Source organism: Mizuhopecten yessoensis, unplaced genomic scaffold (assembly GCF_002113885.1).
Source record: "Mizuhopecten yessoensis strain PY_sf001 unplaced genomic scaffold, ASM211388v2 scaffold10867, whole genome shotgun sequence".
Classification (NCBI taxonomy): Eukaryota; Metazoa; Mollusca; class Bivalvia; order Pectinida; family Pectinidae; genus Mizuhopecten; species Mizuhopecten yessoensis.
In genome coordinates this window covers 1542197-1559592 of record NW_018408761.1, presented here as the reverse complement: position 1 = coordinate 1559592, position 17396 = coordinate 1542197, and the positions used below count along the sequence as shown (strand labels likewise).

At 34.9% G+C, this 17396-nt stretch overlaps 1 long non-coding RNA gene across 1 annotated transcript; it reads left to right on the top strand.

The window, feature by feature from the left end:
* The first annotated feature begins 9540 nt into the window (after window positions 1-9540).
* On the top strand, window positions 9541-16846 carry LOC110463068. The gene is made up of 5 exons (XR_002464346.1): window positions 9541-9889; window positions 10149-10216; window positions 10591-10817; window positions 14736-15008; window positions 16767-16846. It is a non-coding gene; the product is annotated as an uncharacterized LOC110463068 (long non-coding RNA).
* The last annotated feature ends 550 nt before the right edge of the window (window positions 16847-17396 follow it).

The following is a 17396-nucleotide window of genomic DNA, read 5'->3' as shown; positions in this document are numbered from 1 at the left end:
AAACATTTGCTTCCATTGAAATATTTTCATGTCATGATTTCACACTTCAAAACCATCCAAACACGAAGTGGACAATCATGTGCTCAAGTTGAGATAAACAAGATAATAAGACTTATTTTCAAACAAGGACTTTATAGTCAATGTGAAAGACAATCCAAAGGGACTATTTCCAGCTATGTTAAAATAACATAGGAGCCTGCTCCTCATAACTTTCGATTCAGAATTGCTATTTTCAATCCCTAATACATCTGGAATAATTACTTTGAATCATTATTCTAATCTGTCTGCTGCCGTGATAATTAAGGTTTTTTATCCTTATTTGGACTGGAGCATCCTTGGACCAAGGGGAATCGGATTTGTATAAATGATGGGTGTGTGCCGCCCCCTCAAATCCAGAACAGATGCACCCAAAGGGCTGGAAAAGCTTGAAATAAATAGGTTATTTTCTTGTGAATATAGAATCACCAGATTGAGAACAAACTCAAAGCTTTACATCTTTTCTTCCTTCCTTATTTTTTCCAAAACTGCCATTCGAACATATTTCATACTATTGCATCTTACAAAACATCTGCAAATGTCATCAACTATTAAAAGGGCATCTCGGAATCAACGTTTTGGTGGCCATTTTAAAAAGGAATAAACCAACGATTCTTTTCCAAACATCTTTTCTGTTGATTAATATTCATTCCATCCAAACTGGAAAAACATGTTTTCTTCTGTCAGTTTTCAGTCATAACGATTTGACTATACACTTAATTACATAGCCATGAATTCTGATGTTTAGACTATATGGTTATTTGAGCCCTTCTTTGAATATGCTCCACCGCATATTTTGGATTGCTATTTTAGTCACGGGTACTTCATGACCTTGTCCTTTCAGGAGGAACGGTTATCCAGTGGTAGGACGCCGGGCTCGTGACCGAAGGATTGCGAGTTCGAGTCACGTCACGGCACTGTGTTGTATCTGTGAACAATACACTTTACTCCGCTTGTTCCAGTCTACTCGGCTGTAAATGTGTACGTGGTTGGGCAGTGCTAGAATTGTTGAATGCTAGTTGTGAGCGCCGAATTGGCAGCACCGGCTGTATGGTCCCCAATGGGTTGAGAAAGAAATTGTCTGGTTGCAAAGGCCCTATAACCTCGGATAATAATTTGTGAACTGCTTTGAGACGACCCATATAAGAACCTCGAATTATTATTATTATTATTATTACAAGCGAACCGGTAATAAGATTTGTATATATACACTGATGTTCTATTTATAGTAAGTGACATTGACCTTTGATATCAAAGGCTGAAAAGCTATCCAAAAGCTTAAGCAAATATTTTATTACACTGGATAAAGTCGGAGTGCATACGGCCCAAAAGGGCTCCACATATTGTGCATAAAATGTTTTTCTATTTATAGTAACATTAACCTTGAAATTTGACATCGATGCCTCAAAAGCTACAATTTGTATTCTAAGCAAATACTTTCTAAAGTAACAATGACCTTAACCTTTCACCACCAAAGCAGGCACTTTCTCTGAGGTAGCACTTGATAAAGCCTGAGTATAATCATCCCAACAGAATTGGAAATATTGTGCCTTAACTAATTTTCTATTCATGGTAACAGTGACCTTGACCTTTAAACCGCAGGACCTGAAAAGCTATTCATAGCAAGCACTTTCTTCAGAAAAGCACTGGATAAAATCTGAAAGCAATCCAACCAACATTACTGAAGATATTGTGCAGAAATTAAACAAGAAGCCCAATGGGCCTGTGTCGCTCATTTGCTTCTAATGCAACTTTGAAGTTGATCTAGGTCATTTATGTGGATGCTAAGCTCATTACCACTTTATTCAAATATAGCACATTTGACCCATGTGACCTCTGAACAAACTTGGTAGTCCTTTATCCAAGCATGCTGCAGGCCCAATATCAGGTATCTGGGCTTCTTGGTTATTGAGAAGATGTTAGCACATTTGACCCCTGTGACCTTGAAAGTCGGTCAACGTCATTCATTTGAACACACTTCGTAACCTCTCATCCAGGCATGCTATAGGCTCAATAGCATGGTCCTCTTAGTTATTGAGAAGTTGTTTTAAGATTTTAGCACATTTGACCTCTGTTACCTTGAAAGGCAGGCAAGATAATTCATTTGAACCAATTTGGTTGTCCTTTTTTCAAGCATGCTACAGGCACCATATCAGGTCTCTGGGCCCCTATTGAAAATAAGTTGTTTAAACATTTTACCTCATTTAACCCTTGTGACCTGGAAAAGTCGGGCAAGGTCACTCATTTGAACAATCTTGATATCCCTTCACCCCAGCACGCTACAGGCCCAATACCAGGTCTCTGGGCCTCTAGGTTATTGAGAAGATGTTTAAAGAGACTAGAAAAGGTCTGTAAAACATAAATGCCCCCGCTTCCATGTGAAATTAGTTTAAGTGTTCTATAAAAAGTTACAACCACTTTGATCTTGATAACCTGAAACATGCACACACACAAGGTACTACACTTTAAGTTGATTTTAATATTCTTATGTTTTTCTGTATGTTATTACCCTCTCCATAACATATTGGATGATGTTGCTAAGTGTTTAAATTAAATCAGTTGATGATTTTCTATATATAGCAACAGTGACCTTGGCCTTGACCTTGGAACCCTGAAACACAGCAATGTCCGAAGTATACTCATACGTGACCTTTGCATAAAGTTTGACCATAATCCATGAACGAATGAAGTTGCTAAGTGTTAAAATTGAATCAGTTGTTGATTTTCTATATATAGCAAGTGACCTTGGCCTTGACCTTGGAACCCTGAAACACAAGGGTATACCCATATCTGACCTATGTATAAAGTTTGACCAAAATCCGTGAAAGATTGAAGTTGCTAAGTGTTTAAATTGAATCAGTTGAGGATTTTCTATGTATAGCAAGTGTGACCTTGACCTTGATCTTGGATCCCTGAAATACAACAATTTATGAAGTTTACTCATACTTGACCTTTGTATAAAGTTTGACCAAAAACTGTCAAAGAATGAAGTTGCTAAGTGTTTACATTGAATCGGGATGCGACGCGACGGGACAGGACGGGACGTCGGACGCCGCACCAGGGTAAAAGCTCACTTGTCCTTGGCAGGTGAGCTAAAAACAGATAGAAGGACAGACAGACAGAAAACCTGATTACTAACTATAGATGTGCAGGGGTCCTAACAACAAATTGTGAAATTGAATTGGAGAATCCCCCTTTGGGACCCCACTCCTCCCCCTAGGGAGCCAGGGTATTATGAGAGAGACCCTCTTTAAACGGCATTCAGTCTTCTTAACCGAGTAATGCTCCAGACCATTGGTTTGAAAACATCATCAAGCCATACAGAAGGACTTCAAAGGATGTACTGTATTAGGTGATTTATGACCTCGCAACAGCCAGGGTCATATGAAGACGGGTGTCAAGGAGACACCTATAGAAGAAAACTACAATTCGAAGGAAGTGCATGTGTTGACGGAAAAAATACAATTACTAATAAGAATTTCCTACGTGCAAAGGGCTATAACTCCAGAAAAAATACAACATTGACACTGGATTCTAACTCAAACTGTAATCCATTATACATGTATACTAAGTTACAAACAATATGGAAAACAGTTAATTATGAGAATTTCCTATGTGCAAATGGGCCATAACTCCAGTCAAAAATGGAATTTTAATACATGTACATGGTTCAAACTCTGTAATCTATTATTGATAAAGCCACAAACAAAGTTTCAAATTGATATGGCAAGCGGTAGGGAAATAAGTTCAAAAAAAGTTTATTTTGATAATTTCCTATGTGCGAAGGGCCATAACTCCAGCAAAAAAAAAGAATATTAACACGAGGTTCAAACTCAAACTGTAATCCATTATGACAAAGCCACATATTAGGTTACAAATTGATGTTGCAAGTGGTAGCGAAAAAAAGTCTGGGAAAACATTAATTATGAGATTTTTTATTTGTAAATTAAGGGCCATAACTTCAGCAACAAATGAAATATTGACATAGGGTTTGGACTCTTACTGTAATCCATTATGATAAAGCCACATACTATTAAAGTGGCAAGTGGTAATGAACAAAGTATGACACACAGTTAATTATGAGAACTTCCAATGTGCAAAGAAAGGGCCATGCATACATGTAACTCCAGCAAAAAAAATAAAACATTGGCCTGTGGTTCCAACTTGATCTGTAATCTATTATGATTAAGCCACACACAAAGTTACAAATTTATATGGTAAATGGTGGCGAAAAAAAGTCTGGGAAACTTAAATGTGACTGCCGCCGCCAACGACAACGGACAGTAGCGTGATCCTTAATTGTTCGCCATGCTTCTCAGGCAGCACCACAAAGAAAGGCAGAACAGTGAAGACAGAAAGGAAAGATTTAAGATCCCAAGTGTGTTGCAATGGGGGCAGAAGATCTATTTTGGTCTGTTCAATGTCCCCCAAGTAGTAGACATGAAAGCAAATCCCCGATTCTTCAGCTTCAGGGGGCCCCCCCATCTTATGTACATTGTATGTAAATTAAATTATGGTTTGACAGATTTTGAGAGATTCGATGACTCAAGTAGAAAATTGTTTGAATCATGTAAACTTGAAAAGAAAGTGAAGGCACATAACTCGTCATGTAGACTCCAATTCAAGTAATTTGTGCTGATCTGACAGATCTGTCAATTCAAGATATATCTGTACACCAAATTCAAGAAGAATTACACATTATTATATGTTTCGCATGTCTGAAATTGTCTGACATTGTCAATATGGTAAGTTTTAAGCAAAAGTTCAAAACTATCTAAAATTTCTGGATATTTTTTTCCAAAAACAACAGGAAGAAAATCTACATTTCAAAGAAAGTGGTAGCTATGGGAGCACCCTATATATGTAATAAACATAAAAATATTGGTACTTTGCAAAACAATAAGCAAATTTTGCAAAACCACTTATTCTCAAAAATCACCTAAACATGACATATTTTATCTAAAAGGAAACTTGGAACTTATCAAAGTAACAAACTATATATCCGATGTATAACAAAAAGGAATGTGAGGAAATCATGTGAGGGACACAACTCACGGGAATATTATCAAAAGGAAGACAATCAATCATAACTACACAAATACTTAGAGTACATGTAAATAGCAAGTGTTCCTAGTTTAAAACAGAGAGTATGAGTATCACTTGAAACAAATTTTAAATTATATAAGAAATAATTCTCAGGGACACCATATAAATGAAAATTAATTGATTGATATAACAGTCGAGATGCATTCAAAATCCTCCCCACATGGAAAGTAAAACAAACATTACAGTAAAATGTTCAAACCTGGTCTGCATGGTGTAAAGTTTCACCTTTTGTGACTTTCAGCTTTCTTGGTGAATTTTGTGCATTTTTAAATATCTCCCATTCTCATCAGATGTATATGAAGTGCATACCAAATGGAAAAATAAAAATATGAATGATAAACTGCCAGAATAAGATGTAGAGGAAAACAAACAAAGGGGCACAACTCTTCAAGTTCGTGAAAATAGGATGCTTCTTCACCAAAGTCAAATAACTTTGGCTACTTCATCTTCTGACAGGTCGATGAGACTTATTTAGCTGTCAAAATCAGACCAAAAAATACTGCAGTACAATTTTATGTTAACTTATGTATTAGTGGATTTGAACACCACTGTAAATATGAATGTTGAACAGAAATATTTTAACATTTACGGAACACATTTTTTTTTTTACAATCCTTTTAATCACAGATTTAGGGTTTAAATGTTGTTGTTGTTGATGTTTAGTGAATCGAAGAGATACATGAGCATCAATAATACATGATAATAACCGAAAAGAGACATTAACAGACGTGATAACAGGTGAAATGTACTGTACCGGTATAACCTTTTTTTTAAACAGTATTCTAAAAGATATGATTAAGGTTTCAGACTCTTTTTTGGTTATCAGCATCTTTTGAGGAAACTCCATGTACTGTAGCAGAAAAATGTCAACAAATAATATGAAGTGTATGTAGTGCAGTGGATATAAAAAGCTCAATTCCTAGCTGCTATATATTTGTTGAAAGTTGTCAAAGAATTAGATATTTGGCAGACCTTTCTTATACATATGTCTTAAAAGTGGTTGCGAGGATTTATAAAACCCAAAAAACAAACTGATTCCTATTAATTGAAAATTATTGAAAATAACGTCAGGTAATTCGGGTAAAATGGACTTCCATCATGATTTTACATATTCATAATGTGTTTATACAGCCTCTCTTAAGAAAAACACATTCCATACATGTTTTCAGCCTGTTTTTGTTGTCATTTTCTGTCCAGCCTGTAACATCTCCTCTTTGCTAGCCAAGCGTTCATTTTGTAATTCACATATTCATGTATTCAACCTTAGCGGATTTAGCCTTGTTCTCTAAGCTTTCAAATTACTGAACGTGGCACAGGGACTTGGCACGAATTACCATCCTATGGTCCACAATTTTTGTTTATATCATACATTATATAATACACATATGTGAACTGAGGGTTAGACATTAATACCAAGTCCCTGTGCATGTAAATAATAATGGCGGCGCCCAGTACCAAGTTGCCTTGTCGACTATGTCATGATTTATGTCAAAAAACAAAGGAGGACAATACTTAAAGAAACATTTTCTGTATTTGATCAGTTGGTAGAGATAATTGGCCATATTCTAACTGTAAATGATAACCAAGGGAAATACATAGGCGACCAGTGCTGAAATAAACTTGAAAGTTTAAAGTTTTGCTAGTAAAGTGTCTCTGCTAGGTGGCAGGGGAGGGAAATTAAACACAAGGCTAAATCTGCCAAGGTTGAATAGTACAAATTTAAATTATGAACCCTTGGCTATTGAAGATGGTGAGATAACGAGATTAGATCGTAAAATAAGATGTGTCTTCAGCAGTATGCTCCAGTGAAATGACACTATAAAGTCAGCATCAGTCCTGCGCTATCACAAGGAGACAAACTGATGAACATACCACAGACTCCCAAAACACAAATTAATTATGCATGAACTCACCACACGCATGCATCTAGCATATGGGGAGGCCGTCTTTAAATGACCATGTATAGCTGTTGATAGGACATACATTAAACAATACTAAATCAAACCTGAAGTTTATTTTGACATAAAGATCTTATTTATTTGGATAATTTCATGGAAATGATGACTTGTAATTTTAAACAAATGATTTGTTAAGTTCAGCTTGCATGCATTGTATGAATGCTATTTTAATAACATTGTACCCATATGAATCCATGATTGTCGTGAAGTGGTGATATATTTGAATTTAATACATTTGATGCTCTATTACCTGACCTGGAATGCATTCGTAGCCATACCGAGACAATACAATACTGTGGTATAACTGTATATATATATTGTGTACATAGTTTAAGCATCTGCAAGACCAGCTGTTCTAACTTACAAATGTCCAGGTGACGAGAAATAACATGAGAGGAATGTTTTTTTATTTTTGACACGAGTTGTAGGCAATTCACTTTTCAATTCGTACTATTCTTCTCTTTGGATAATGACGCTTTAACTTGTAAGCGAAAAATACATCACTGGCGTCACGAGCAGCATCAATACTTAAAATGTCTTTTAATATTAACAGCTACCAAACCTGTGCTCCAGTTTACAAATAAATGCTATGTCCCAATCACCTGCCCTCTGGACTGGTTTTTAAGTAAGTTGTTTTAGTGCCAAATTTTGTGCAGCATGATTATTTAGCCTCTTTATCTTAGTTAATCCTTCCAACGTAGGTATCTTGTGATAAAATTTGTTGTTTGCCTTACACTGTTACAATGTTTTACCATATAAATACAAGCTCCTGAGAGCTTATGTTAACTATGACATATATTCAACGTAAAATAATGATTCTTGTATCTTGTATTTTGAAGTAACATGCCACTATGCTTTTATCCGATAATTTTAAGATAAAAAAAAAACCACACACACAAGCTTTCAATCACGAACTTTTCCTCGAATGCGCCTATGTATAATCTTCGGCACGATGAAAGACACAAGTTAAGGCCGATGCCGACATGTACAAATGTATGTAAACTGTAAAACGAAAGTAGGTCTGCGCGAAAAATATTATTCTTGAATGTTTGCGAAGCAGACGACGTTTGATCATAATCTGGAAACTAGAACATTTTTTTCCAAAAAAATGTGTTTTAACATTTGAAAGAAAAAAGTTTGAACGGGAAAAAATAAATTTGTTCTTTTATGAATTAATGAAAGTGATACAGAAAGGAAATATAGTGAATAATTGATAGTAAATTTATCAAAAACATCATCCTTAGAGAGTATGTTCTGGGCACGATCGTTTAGAAGCTTTGCAATACTTTAAACTCTTTCAAACGCGCATCAGCTCGAGATTAGGTCCTGTTTACAAAATGGCGACTGGAAGTAGCAAGGCGGATTAAATTAGAATTTAAATTGCGTATATTTCGGCAAGTAAACATTGTTCGCAAAGCCCATGTGGTCTGTTCATCTAATTTAGTCAAGATGTACCCAGAACAGTCGTTGTTTAGTCGCTAGGGTCATTCACAAAATAAATAGTATTATTATATAAACTTATTGTAATTATTGTAATTATTATTACTCTATAATCAAACTATTTTTCGTATATATAAGTTATAACGTACTTTTATTTTAAGATGAACACATTTTTCGTTTGGAAAATATATTTCTTGAGATGGCTTCTGGCAGTTGATTTGTCTGTAAATATCTGATAATTCACCATAGCAAGTGATTTATACATGTATGTATACTGTAGCATATGATCCCTAGTTTTGGTTGCATCATGAATTATCCTTCAATGCATTGTTAGTTTGACAACATTCGTCTTTTGGGAAACAACTCTGACTTTTTGACAATTTCAGTTTTATGCTTCTACGGAACTCGAACCAAGAGCTCATTTTAATTTGTATGGGTATTACTATTAGGATGAGGAACCGAATGAAAGAGGTGATGTGACTAAGAGACGTTATGAAATTACCCAGGCAAGTGACTGACCGTTGTTGAATATGGTTAATAGGGTGGTTTGACCATATCTTAGTTGTGTTAACCACTGTTGGCTACTAATGGTCAAATGTCAAACCATGGATGACCCTGTATAGTGAAACCAAGCTTACAATAATAAGGAGAAACATCATTGTTTCAAGTCTAGCAGCTTGAAGTTATCATGAAAGGTTTTGGGCATATGCTCCAGAAATAACAAATTTTACATTTTTATTTGTTTGTTTTTTAAGGTTTAACCTGAATATATTTTTTATGTTATGGAGCTATAACACAAAAAAACGAGGTACACTCCTGTTTTTTGTGTTATATAGCTCCATAACATAAAAAAACATATTCAAGTCAATCCTTATAATTTAATCTACCATGCACAATCCCTGTGGAAATCAACTTTTATTGATGGACTCTTTTCCCTTAGAATTTATTACGCCGCTGTATCAGCCAATCAAAAGCGACGTTACAAATGTAACAGGGTCAATTTTATTGTCATATATAGTAAATGTTATAATTGTGTATAAATATCCATTTGTATGTGCCCAGGGTGTTTTGTGTATTTGTTTGTCCATTTGTTGGCGTTACATGTTACAGGGTGTGGTGTTCTATGTATTTTGTGTAATGTGTTGCTATTTTCAGTGTAACAGTTTACGCCCAGTGATTTAAGTCCAGAGTCCATGTTCTTGTCTTGCTTTTTATTGGTCGCTATTTTTATAATCCCTTGTTGGTCAGTCTTGGCGGGAATATCATTATTAGGTCAGTTAGACTCCTGCCTGCCAAGCTGATCACAAGCTCTATCTACTTGTCTTTAAAGTATTCCAGGCAGTTACAAAGTAAGTTTCTATGTTTTTCTGTAAATTATTTCTTGTGTAATATTAGTTTTCATTAATATATAAAGTAACTTCAATAAGTCATAATGTTGAAGTATTTGGTATATTTAGTAATTTTCTTATTTTCAAAATTACAGCCATAGAGCTAGAAGTATATGTTTCATAAAAATGGTGCAAAGTTCAGTTTGAAAGTTGTCTATTTTGATATATCTATGTATTTGCAAATGTCATAGTAGTAAGGTATTTGTTTGTATTATTTTAGAATTATTCGAAACTTGTACAGAGGTGGCAGTAATAGAAGCATCTAGGATGGCTCTGTGCCATACACAGGTATTTGCCTTATTTCATGTTTAAATTGTTTAGTGGTAATGTCATATAATCGTTTATATGATGCCATTTCCATGTTGATATATATATGATAAATTGTAGATCATTTCTATAGTTCTGATTCTTATCAATTTAACTGTAACGTTATAATAACTTGAAAGAAGTTATTATTTGTATTGTTGGATTAAGATCTATGAAATTGTAAATCTTAAAGATTCTATCTCATTTAATATATTATGATTATTTAGTAATTCCATTTGAAATGGACTTATCGATGTACATCATAATAGAGAGTTGTGTCCCTTGATTATACGTGCGTGTAATTTACACTGCTCTCTCCACTCAGTGTTAAGTATATTCTTTTATGTTTATTTCAGAGTATCTACAGAATACAATAAATATCCAGTATGTAAATACATGCTATCTATGCCACCTGCCCTGCCTCTGTGAATTGTACTGTACCAAGCATTGAAGAATAAAGAACTCATTATTACGTAAACAACACCCGTGGGCTCTATTTATGTGGAACACAACGGTTACACAAACTGCGACGTCATTTTTTACGTTATGGGCTGATAACATAATTTTTTAGGCCAATGAAAAGGTTTGTTACAAGCAAGATTAAATTATTCTGTGGTAACAGGGAAAAAACGAAAACAAAAATTTGCTGATAGCTTAAAGCACAACCTAACTACTAGATTTGAATGCATATAAAATTTAATCAAGTTATCTTGAAAGGCTTTTGAGATATTGTCCACCAGCTATAATTTGCATTTTTGGCTATCTTACATTTGTTTCCATAATAACAGAAAACGTCAATATTGAAAACATCCTCTTTGTAAACGGCAATACTAAACAACTAGATTGATGTAAATACAAAGTTTTGTAAAGTTACCTAAAAAGTTTTCTGAGAAATGAACTTGAAGCCATTACTTTTGCATTAGGGAAAATATCAAAAATAAAAAAACAAACCCATAGTATAAGGCAATTCTACACAACTAGAATGATGTACATAATAATTTTGTCAAGTTATCTCAAAAGGAGATAAGCTCCGGAAATGACAAATTTTGTATTAGTGTCCATTTGTTTCTATGGAAGCAGAAAATATGTCTAAAATGAAAATGTCCTAATAACGAAAAGCACTGCCAGACAACTAGATTCATGTAGTTAGACATTTTTGTAAAGTTATGTTATAGTTTTTGACATATGCTCCAGAAATGACAAAGTTTGCAAAACGCACCACTAGACTACTGGGACAGAGCTCTCCCTTGTGACCAGAACCCGTTTGTATATCCACTGCCAACTTTGCTGGGCGGGGAAAACTAACTGCAATAATTTGATATCAGTATGTGGAACAGGAAATGCTGCATGTTACAGTTTTGCATCCAGAATTTTTGTGAGAAAGAATTAAAGAAAGGAATTGGGGAGTTGGACTAAACATGGTATAGGACATCTCTAGATGGAGGGGAATATACTGTGTATACACAGAATTTGGCAGCAATGTGGGCAGAGTGGCAAGACATAAAACTGGTTATGTTCATGATCAGATCGCATAGCACTGAAAAACTATTAGAAATACAGAGTAACAAACTTCCACACATGGTGTGTTGAAGTGGATCTTAAACACTCACCTAACTTAATTTGTTACCTGTCTAATCCCATGATTGTTACGTGCCGCAGTGCAATTTCCTAGTAGTAAGAAGTGTATGCTGTAATATGTGATAAGAATCATGGATGAGAAATAATGACCATGTCCATGTGATCCTGATGACATGACATGTCAATCAATATTTGATTATATCACTGACAGACCTTTTAAAATCAATGGTATGATGTCGTGCAAGGGTTAATTCTAGTGTTTTGTGCATACTATATATATTTTTTTTTTCTTTTTTTTTATTCAAGATTTTTTGCAATATATGGTATATTTACATTCAAACAATTCATATTATATATTCAGACCTCACACGACTCATATATACTCTTACTTACATCAGTTGATATATTTAGACACAAGTACATGTAATGGTACCCATGTACACATATATTGCTTTTATGAGAACAGAGAGAGAGAGAGAGAGAGAGAGAGAGAGAGAGAGAGAGAGAGAGAGAGAATAGAAAAGAAGGGAAAAAAATAGCAATGAAAAACGGAGAAAGTCAACAGAAAGTGGAAGAAAAAGGAGAAACTAGTTTTTGCACTGCAGCTTAATAATAAACCAACTTTATGTTTAGAATAAGATTATAAGATATTCTTCTGTATTAATTGTAAGTAAGGTGCTTTCGGCTTTAAACTGCAAGTAAATACAGCCATATAAAGGTGACTGAGAAATGAGGGTAATACTCAGGACAAAATATATTTATATCATAAAAGAGATTAACTTTAATAAGTTCAGACAGAAACATCAACTTAGATTCACAAAAAAGGGACAAAAAACATATATTTGGCAAGATTCAATACAGGTATGGTAAAAGGGACATAACTGCCAAAAAAAAAGTCCTTGTGCATACTATATGTACTATATGTACTATATGCGGCGTGCATAGGATTGTGTTTCTATGTAAACACGAGTATACAATGGTCTTTTAATGACACCCGTGGGGAACCCCATGGAGGGCACAAATAGAATGTATAGATTACCAAACTCAAGGGAAAGTTAAGCTTGATCTATGTAAAAAATGGTTATCCATGAAAAGTCAGTCAATTGGGTTTTTATTAATAAGAATGCATCACTAATTTACCAGTTTAAACTCATTAAAATAAAGGTTGATTGTGGTAAATCATATAAACGTAGCATGCAATTGTTTCATATACTCGGGCTGAAAAACGACCAATCCTAACACAACAATCTAATGGTAAAGCTAACAATGCTTTGACAAGTTGAGCTACATGTTCGGGGTATGCCTAGCGGACAGTAGGTGGTCTATGCGCCAGATTTGGACCACATTTGTTGACAATTCTGCACCGGTTTTTGTAACATGTATGTGTCAAGATGTAACATTAGGCTAACACAATAAATACAATATTTATTAATACCCATGAATGACTGACAAGTAAAAGGTGATCGAGATGCAATGCTTTCTCAATCAAATCACATATTTCATAAGTGTTAGAAACTTAAGTTCATATTAAACTTTTTAAACAACTTCCAAAAAACCCTTTGTTGTGGTGCTAGAACATTTCTTCATATAATGATATTGATCTTATTTCAAAAGTCAAATGGGTTAAAAATATGTAAAAAAAATATCAAGCAACATTTTCTAGAGAATTTTGAAGTCTGAAGCCATGAGTGTTTTGTATTATATGTCAATCAGCAGTGCATTTCTTTTTAAATATAAAGCATATAATGTTAAGGTCAAAGGTCAACGTTAGACGGAGTCGACGTTTATCATGGGCAATAATGGGCAAAAAGTTAAAAGAATCCTCCTAATTTCCATTAGACCCAGTGTCCTGTTATTGAGGTACCTAGGAGAGAGTGCTATAAAGTTTTCTCTTATCGATGACATTGTTTTACTTTCAATGTCACAGGGGTCCACAATGATACAACTTCCAGCAACATTTTCTATGGAACATAAGGGCGTGAGTTATGGAAGTTATGTCGACCAGCAATACAGCTTTTTCTTGCACATTTGTTTAGGCCAAAGGTCAACTGCTGAAAACTGTATAGGGTTAAAGGTTAGCCTAGGCAGTAAAGGTAAGACGTTAAAAAACCCATTCTCAAGTTTCATAAGGCTGAGATCGAGTCACGCTAATTGGCTAGTAGGTACCTGTGATAGAGTGCAAACATTTGTATATAAATGACCCTGCTTTAAAGTTCTGTATTTGTAACGTCGCTGGGGTTGAATGTGCTAAAAACATCAAGCAACACCTTCTACAGAACCATATAATCCAGAACCCTGATGCTTTAGTATGATATGTAGTCCGAATCGTTTCCTATCATATTGTTCAATGTTAAACGTTGCTGTGAAGGCTGTCCGGAGTCCAAGGTTAACATTGGCTATACTGGGTAAACAGTTTTCAATTCTCTTCTCAACTAAGATAATATCAATGCAAACGTAGCGTATGCGTATATCAGACCAGCAGTTATGTAAACTACAGAGACACATCGTTGTATATACACGATACAGATTCAGTTATCTGGCGTCTACATCCGGCATGTAGATGGATGCAGTGTTAAAATGACTACTAGAGAAAGATTTCGTGGAGGTTGGCTGAATTTGATTTTGTCTGTTAACAAAATATTCATAACAAGTTGCCGAGGAGTCACGCTTGTCTAAACGCCATTTGCATGTTTATTGTAATCGCTGTTAGCGATCAAATTTAATGCTGTATAGTGACATCCAAGTGAAATCTATTTTAAAATGTAATTATTTTTAGAATAGAGTCAATTCCTGAATGTCCCCTCTCTTTGTGTTATAACACAACTACGTCGGCAGAAATCACCACGGAAGGTATATAACTAATTACCGAGCATGTTATTTGGGGTTTCATTTCACATAGCGACATCAAATATTAATTTTACAGATCGTCTGCTCATTCTGACTGAAGCATTATGGGCTGATATACGAATCGAAGAAACGATTTGTAGTGCTGACATATGAATGACAATCGAACAGCCAATGGAAACTATTTTATGCATCAATGGTCTTGTTGTGCGGTTGCTGTTGGTATGAAATGTATCATCATATCATCATCGATAACAACCATAACAAGAATGTGACAGGTGTGGGAGAAAACTTGATTACTGTACTAGCGCCTGCGATTGGAATAATATTGTAAATCTTACGGTAAGTTTATGTATGTTTTTGTAATTACTGAATTGTTCATTATACAGTTAATCTTTTTTATACTGCCACCATACACTCTTATATTGACACGATTCACATGATATTTTGGCGTTATAAAAAGAAATTGTCGATATATCGGAAAAAACATATAAAAGTAATTATTTAGAAAATAATGGAAATGGCTAAATTATACAAAAGAAGGACATTATATCGAAGTTTTACTGTAGTACGTAATGTTATTGAATAGTTTCAAACTTTGCAGCATTATTTTAAAAAGGGATTTTTAGTAGAATAATCAAGTTGGTATATGTGCTCATTTGTATAAATGTATACTAAAAAAATGCTTATTTGAATCTTAGCTATCAATTGGCTCATAAATTATGATCTAGTTTGTGTACTGTTTTAGCGACGATCCAATGACTTTCTTACAATTTTTAGCTCACTTGGCACGACATACCTGTAAACTTACAGTAAAGTCAAGTTCTTTTTTGTGTCACTTTCAAATGTCATCTTAGAGCGCTGGTTGGCGTCAAAGGTGAGCATGGGCTATACTGTTATAATGCCTTGACATCTTTTAAAAAATTCTAAAAATATGTCAGGTCCATGGTCATTGTATTTCTCAACTAGATACATTTGAAGGGTGTTCATATACACGAAATTGACCTACTTTAGATGTCGTGTTGAGTACTTTAAATACTTCGAACAACATAATATCTTAAAGAAGCGAACCATGAGATCTAGAGCCATGAACCTTTGGTATGTCACAGTACAAGCGATGTGAATCTTTCCCCTTACATTAATATTATGCTGAGGATAAAGTTCAAATTTAAGTCCTGTCGTCGCTGTGTCAATTGGAACTGTCAAGATCCAACGATGCATAATACGATCGCTTTGCATTATGAAACACATACACTCATGCTTCCACGCTATGCTTCTTTAAACTTGGATCATCAGAGATTCCTACCTCATAACGATATATACACGGCATGAAGATCTTGACAAACACAATCTTGATATGAAGGACGCCCCTTGGTCAGGAACTGCATCTGGGGACTTAGTCGTTGAATAATTTCTACGATCGAAGTTTACATTGAAAGAAAATATGCTGAGCCGGGACAATGTTCGCACTATTAATCCTGTTAACGTTATTCTGCCATATTTGTTCATTAATGTCCCTTTGAATAATAATGTGCCAGTCCTGGTTGATAAAAATACTATACGAATTGAATCCTCTGTTTTTGAATGATATCTACTTTGCCAGAATTCTAAACAATTATAAAAAGTAAAACATCAATAAAGCATTTAAATTCCATAGGTATAACTAATACAGTTTAAACGATAGTGTTAAAGGAGCTTCAAACAATTAGAACAGTTGACGTAATAATCTAGTGACGTCTTAGACCATTCAGTTCATAGCTAGGAGCAGATTCAAGGTAGGGCCCTGGTAAAGGGGAAAAGAAGTTGCAATAAGCAATGTGTTTGTTTTTCTGTTTGAAATTTGGTAGCTTTATTTTTGAAATTTTGCGTAGCTTTGTATAGACAGTCCACACCTGACAAGGTCTAATTGCGTTTTATACTGATTCATCAACGAGGAAGTAAACAGGTTTGTAACGGTTACGTAACAATAATCTGACGTCATACATCATGTGATGTCACTTATACAATAGCAACATTTCTGTCAATTCCCTTAAACTTTGGAATCGGCCCGAGTCTTCACGGAAGTGGCCTAGATTTTACGATATTTCCATGCTTGTTTTTATTTTTGCAGGACACATATGACTTCCGAGAAGAAGGCCGTCGTCAAAAACGCTGACATGTCGGAAGATATGCAGCAAGGGGCGATCGATTGTGCAAGAGACGCTCATGAGAAGTACAACATAGAGAAGGATATTGCAGCTTATATCAAAAAGGAATTCGATAAAACATTCAATCCTACCTGGCATTGCATTGTGGGACGTAACTTTGGAAGTTACGTAACACACGAGACAAAGCATTTTATCTACTTCTACTACGGACAAGTCGCCATCTTGCTTTTCAAGTCTGGATAAGTTTATCATGTGCATTGCTCAGGACTGTTTTGTCTAGTTTAGGATGTTAAATGGCCGTTCCAGCTGAAAGACATACCAAGTGATGTCAATAGTCTGAGGCGTTTTTGGTACCAATGCTATTGTTATCTCGAGGAACTTTGGAAAGTTGCACATCTCTTATCTAAGAGTAATGAGTTACTTCTACTTCACTACTGATATTCTCTGACATTTCGCCAGCCATATGTAAATACACACTTTACAAGATATTGCTCAATTAGTTTAAATGTTTGTTAAGTGAGCGAGGTGTCTGTCTTTTAAACTTTTCCTTAACGTCGGATAGATATATATACACGTACTTTCATTAAGATTCT